Source organism: Quercus lobata, chromosome 8, assembly GCF_001633185.2.
Source record: "Quercus lobata isolate SW786 chromosome 8, ValleyOak3.0 Primary Assembly, whole genome shotgun sequence".
Lineage (NCBI taxonomy): Eukaryota > Viridiplantae > Streptophyta > Magnoliopsida > Fagales > Fagaceae > Quercus > Quercus lobata.
In genome coordinates this window covers 54,303,224-54,310,571 of record NC_044911.1, presented here as the reverse complement: position 1 = coordinate 54,310,571, position 7,348 = coordinate 54,303,224, and positions in this window count along the sequence as shown.

Below are 7,348 nucleotides of genomic sequence, written 5' to 3'. Positions count from 1 at the left end.
AGACTCCGTTTGGGAGTTCATAAGGAAAGGAAATGGAATAAAATGAAATGAAATGATCAGAAGGGAATGTAAATGAATGGAATAGAATATAATGTATTTAAGTAAGAGAAAGGAATAGAATGAAATTAAGTAACATTGATTGAATGTTTTAAAATAAAAGAATGGAAATGAATGAAAATGAATATAATGTAAGTAATCTTGTTTGGGAGTAATATGAAAGGAATGGAATGGAATCATTTTATAACAATATTATTATTATTAGAACCCTATTTTAAAATAAAGAGTTGAATATACAAGGGTATTTTGGAAGTTTTAGTAAAAAAATCATTAAATTTAATTTCATTCCCTCCTATTTCTCTCAATTTCGAGGGGAATAAAAATTTGAGATTTTAAGGGAATAAACTTTCTATTTCCTCCATTAAAACTCTCAAATAAGGAAAGAGAAAAATATTTTAAAATGACTATTTTCATTCCTTTCTATTCCATTCCATTTCATTTTCTCCTCCCAAACGAAGCCTAAATCGCTTCTAGTTCTTGATATTTTTAAGTAGATATATAAGATTCAAATTTCCAATCTTTTGTTGTAATTATCAAATTATAAAAAATAAGATTCATTTTACCTATTTACGGTCATTTTTCTTTCATCTTCAAGGCCACCTATTTTCAATAATTTAAAGTTCTAAACTCATATAAATCTGGTTAAAAAAAATACAATAAATTGTAAAAGATGACTCGTACCAAATGCCACAATATTATACGCCATATAGATAAATAGATTCTTCTCACAAAAAAAAAATAGTAAATAGATTATAGAGCAAAGTCTACTTCAAAATTTTGTCCAAGTATACTTTTAATATAGGTGTCACATACTATTTATTTATTTATTTTTGCTGAATAGGTGTCACATACTAAAAAGGTCCTTATGTCTGCTCAATCATATTTAAACTTGTCTTTTCCCTTCTAGTTGGTGGTAAATCACATCCATACAGCTCAAAAAAAATGAGCTATAGTATATTCTAATGACGAAAATGGTGAGGACAATAATAGTTTGGACATGTTCATTAACATGGGAACGTAATATAAAAACCATATAGTGTGCACGATTTTTGAATTATTATAAGCCGTGGGACTGAAAGATAAGTCTTTATTACGATGTACTTGAAAAGTGGAAACATCAATCATTTATACCTCGTTTAGCAAAAAAAAAAAAAAAAATCAATCATTTATACCTCTCTCAGTATTATGATAGATTTTTTTTTTATGAACTCAGTATTATGATAGATATATCATATATATATGTATAATAAATAGCATATATTGTTAAAAAAATATCAACCTGAATCTTCCCCCCGCCCACCCCCCCGCGCGAGAATATTCAATTTTCGGTTACAGCATGATGATATATTTTGGACTAAATTACAAAACATATCATCTGATTTTGACATATTTTTATTTTCCTCAGTATAGTTTTAATTTTTTTTGTTTTGATTTCATTCATTTCATCCAAATCTTAATTCCAAACACTAATCCCATAAAACCCATAAGCAATATAATTTTGTTATTGAAAATTGACGTGTTTTTCTTTTTTTGGAGAATAAAATTGATGGGGGGTTTAAATTTGACATAGTTTAGACGGATATATATATATATATATATATATATGGAAAATGCTAACGAGTGCCCTTAAGACATTTGTTAACAATTCATTTTATAAAAATTTTGACATCACTTTTATGGGAAATGAAAAAAATTGTTAAAACATTAAAGGTTCGTTTGATACATGTGTTTAAATACATGTTTTCAGTTTTTAAATAATATTACACGTATTTTCACACATTTTTTCACTCACACATATTTCTAACAAAACTGAAAACAATTGTTTAAACACACATACCAAACGGTCCCTAATTGTTTTTTTTTTTTTTCATAAAAATTTTATTTAACTGGATTGTTAACCAATGCTCTAAGGGCACTCGTTAGCATGACCCAACTAAGAAAGTATTCGACTTTCCTTTTTTTAAATTCTTTTGATGAGTTGGGAAATATTCAACTTAGTTTTGAATAAAACTTATTAATTCTATACACATTAATAAAACCATAAACTAGTTAAAAAGTAAAAAATAAAACTATAACTAACTTGAGTTTAATAATAATTAAGGGGAAAAAACTCCCTAATTTTCTACCTTTTTTTTATAAGATAATTTTCTACCTTTGTTATAGTTAAGTTTATAGGTATCAAAACCCTTATCAACTCTGCATCTTCCTTAAATTACAAATCATATTAAGTCATAAGCATTGCCATGGAATAGAATGGAGGATATTGTCCCAACCGGTTGGACGAAAGTTTCATCTTAAAGTTAATGAGATAAATCACCATATATTATTCTTCAATTGTTTACAAAAAAAATTTCTCTTACGAGAATAAGAGTAATGTTGCATGCAATTATTACGCAAGTAATAAATCCTAAATGCATAAAGGGTATAGCAAGTTCATAAATACAAGCCTATTGCTAAGGTAATAAACCATTTACGCACCTTCTAAGAAATGTATGATCAAAACTCACATGATCAATTGATCATTCATTGAATAATCAACAATTGTGAGATTCTCACAAAATAAAAAATAAAAAATTATGGATGAGTTATAGTTAACTTAATTGGTAAAATATTTTGTTATTAAATAAGAGCCTTGAGATCAAATCATAAATACACCAAAAATAAAATAAAAATAATAGTCTAATAGAAAAAAACACTTATCATGCAACAAACATGATAAATTCATATACGAGACTTGGGACCAATTCTTACATACACCAAAAAAAAAAAAAAAAAACATTAATATTACAGCTAGACGGTAAAAAAAATAAATAAATTACCAGGCAATATATACCATAGATTTAAATATTATTATGTGTGTATATATATCAACATAAAATGTTGATGGTTAAGCCAAAAAAAAATAAAAAACATAAAATGTTGATGTCAATTACATCATTGTTATGACCAATTGAATTATTGACGTCCAATTTACTATCTCTAAAGTGTCGACCCCACAACTCCATTTCTAGCCTCATGGTTTGAAAATCATTATCCTTGACTCCTTGGTATAAAATGGATTTTGGTTTAGAAAAGTCTAGAGACAAGTACGAAATCCATCAAAACTTACTCATATTTTTCTTTTGTTGTTGTATTGTGATGAACCCAAGTGAGCTAATAATAAATGGTAAAGGGACTGTGAAATTTTATTATTATTTTTTCTTCTTCTGTGTTTGTAGCAAGGTTCCTTGATCAAATAGTGGTGTAACTTATTCAATTTTGGACAATGCTTACATGACTTTTCAAAATGTCTAGATGAAATGAATGTAATGATGGAATTGTGAACCCATAATTTAAAATTTGATGATATTGATTGTCGAACTTAGGGTTAAAATAAATAAAGTTGTATTTAAATAGTTATGATTTGACTTGATAAAAATCTTCATGTTTGTGTATTTACTTTATTAACAACCCAAACTTGACATTTAGTTTTAGGCTTAATAATAAACAAGCCAAACCCAAAAAAGAAAAAAAAATTATAAACAGACTTGTGAAACAATATGGCTCAATAAAAAAAAAACAAGAAAAGTCTAGACTCATTTATAGGCTTGGTAAATAAGTTTGATATGAGATTGAAAATAAGCTTATATCCTATTAAACATTTTATTAATTGAGAGTTAAGAACACTTGTTTAAACTAAATGGGCTTAAGAATATGTTTAACATGGGTTTAATAATGTACTTGTATTGGATCTCGAATTTAATAGTTTGAGATTAAGTTTGAACTTGACTTGACCAATGAATTTAGCTAGGCCAAATTGAGCTTAAACTTTTGGAATTTTGATGAACTGAAGTTCGAACATTATTTATAGGCAAAAATTCAAAACTGACCATCTAACTTTCAGTCTTTTTCATTTCAGTCCTCTAACTTTCAGTTTTATCATTTCAGTTTTCTAACTTTCAATTGTTGTCAATTTAGTACTCCATTAGATCTCAATTATATGCTGCTGTTAAGTGAACCAAAACGACATCGTTTTGGCTCTTTTCTTTTCTTTTCTTTTTAATAAATTTCAAAATTAAAAGAAAAAAAAAAACTGTTATTAAAAAAATAAAAAATAAAAAAACATTTAGGGGAACAACATCGTTCCCCCTCAAAACCAAAGAACACAACACCCAATTGCTAATTGATAAAATTTAGGGAAAACGGAATATAAAGACCGATTTGTAGAGATTGAGAGATTGAGACCAAGATTGTTGAGATTGTTGCTGCTGATATATCACATTTTGCAACAACCTAGACAATCTAAACGAAGTTTCTCATAAGCAAAAAGGATATGATAAACCAGCAATTGTCTTATTGAAATGAAAAAGGCAAGCCAGATTGGACCATTTTATGCAACAAAGGAATGGTTTAGAATCGTACCCAAACATAAATTTATAAAAGGACTAGTTTCTCACATTGACTTAAAGCAACAATAAAGTAAATTTGAACCATTCATCAACTAGAAGAGGAGTAAGAACTAAAGGAGTGATGTCATGAGAAAAATGAAATATGACCCTGATATGCATAAATTTATGATCCAAAAACTGTTCTTAGGGGCATTTCTGCATAAGATTTTCTATGGACTGTCAATATCATGCATTATGAACACACACAGACGTGCGCACGCACAAACACAGAAAACATGTCAGATCAGTCAATCATTCATACTTGTCCTTTTTACACCTTTAAAGCAGGCAACGTGAGAGATATCAATCCTCTTGATGTTTGATAGAGCATTTTGTAAAATACTTAACTTTTATTTTGTGTGTGCCACTTTTCTATACTTCCATACCAGTTCCACTGGAAGCACAGAGCTGCAAAATGTGATATACCAGCAGCAACAATCTCAACAATCTCGGTCTCAATCTCTCAATTTCTGCAAATTGGGTGTCGTACTCTTTGGTTTTGATTTCAGGAGAATGACGTTGTTCCCCTAAATGTTTTTTCTTTTTTTTTTAATAACAGTTTTTTATTTTTTTTAAATTCCAAAATTTATTATAAAAAAAGAAAAGAAAAAAAAACCAAAATGACGTCGTTTTGGCTCACTTATTGGCAGCAAATAACTAAAGTTTAACGAAATACCAAATTGACAACAATTAAACGTTAGAGGATTAAAATGACAAAACTGAAAGTTAGAGGATTTAAATGAAAAAAGCTGGAAGTTAGAGGGTCAGTTTTGGATTTTTGCCTTATTTATAAGTTTGGTTCAAGATTTAAACATTTTACTTTTTTTTCAAGCTGATTTCAAACATTCAATACTCGACAGTACTTGACTCATTTACTACTCTAAACTTTGGTTCCTTGATGAATGGAATGGAATGAAAAAAATATTTTTAGAATATTTTTTCCTCCTTCTTGTTTGGGAGTTTTAATGGAGGGAATGAAAAGTTCATTTCTTTATTTGCAAATTTAGGAAGGAGGGAATGAAATGGTTAAGAAGGAATACTCATTCCCTCCTAAGCCCTCAAAATCTCAAATTTTTGTTCTCCCTGAAATTGGGAGGAACAAGAGGGAATGAATTTAGATTTAATGAAAATTTTATTAAAATTCTCAATATACCCCTATATATTCAATTATTTATTTTAAAATAGGGGGTCTAATAGTAATATTGTTATAAAATGATTCCATTTTATTCACTCCATATTGCTCGCAAACAAAATTACTTACATTCCATTCATTTTCATTCCTCTCCATTCCTTTATTTTAAAACATCTAGTCAAGGTTGCTTAATTCCATTCTATTTTTTTTCCTTGCTTAAATCCATTCCATTCCATTCCTTTAATGATCATTCCATTCTATTCCATTTCTTTAGAGTTGTCCAAACCCAGCAAGGACATGACAAAATTGTTTAGCTTAATGCCACTTGAATCGGAACCAACTTAACCTAGTAAAGAGGCAGTTGATGGTGGGTCTTTGATATTAGCAATCAATGTGAACAAGTCGAGTGGCAAGTTAAGAAGTTAAAACTCAACAAAAACTTAACAAACCGACCAAATAGCATAAAGCTCACTGAAAAATGCCATTCTCTCTCAACTGTTGTCCTCTATTTCACTATTAGAGTTGTTAAGATTTGGAGAGATCTCATTTGTCGTTGCCTCTTTTGGTTTTGGCTAAAACTAACCAAATCCAACCCGTTGGTGCTCACGATTAATGATGTATCCTTTATTTGGCCATCCGCTAAAATTAGGTTAAATTCAAGTAGAGCTCAAACTTAACCTGACTCGACCTATAGATATATTTGCAGCCTCCTCATTCATAAGAGCATTAGCTGTTGCAAAAGTATGTCATTTTAACATATCAAAAAAAATATTTTATTATTTTAGCACATTTTTTTTACAATATATCTAATATCACATATTCTGTTCTTTAATTTTATACATTATAATAATATATACAACACATTAAAATAATATTTACTTAAAACTCATCCCAATACAAAACAATAAAAATTTCAATGTTTGTGAACAGCAAGTCAGAGGAAAGAGAGTATACTAAAAAAACAATAAAAATCTTACCATTTGTGAAACTTTCCAAATTTGGAACAATAATGTTCACCCATGCTAAAAGTTCCATGCTAAAAGTTTTAGTGGTTTTTTTTTTTTTTGAGAAACATCACATTAAGTTTTAGTGTGTGTTTGCTTAAAGACTCTTCTATTTTTTGGATAAAAATTAATAATTTACATTTATTATAATTTGAGATTTTTACTTTTTTCAATCACCCAAAAAAAAAAAAAAAACACTAAGGGTGTAATGAAATGTTTTTAAAAAAAATTTGAAAAAAAAAGGAAGACAGAAGAAACAAATACATCGTTATGAAGTAAAAAAGAAAAAAAGAATATGTGTGGTAAGTTTTGTAGATTAGAGGAGTTTTAAAACTAACAAAAGAGTAATCATATTTTGTAGGGAGTTAGTAAATAGAAGTAGGAATTTAAATCAATGTAAAAGTAAGAATTTATTAGAAGTAGAAAGATATTTTAACCTAGAAGTAGGAAGTTATTATTTTTGTCAATTTACTATTTTAACCAAATTTTTAAGTTTTAGGTAGGGATATTTTTGATAGTAAAAAATGTAATAACTAACTTTTTTTTTTTTCTAATTTACTATTTTAACCTCATTTTTAAATTATTAATTAATTAATTTAGAGATATTTTTGACACGAAAAAAAAGTAATAACTAACTTTTTGGTCCTTTTTAACATTTTTTAACCCACACATATTATCAATTTGTAGTGTGACACCTTATGCTAGTCCTCCTAACTCCTCAACCTAAG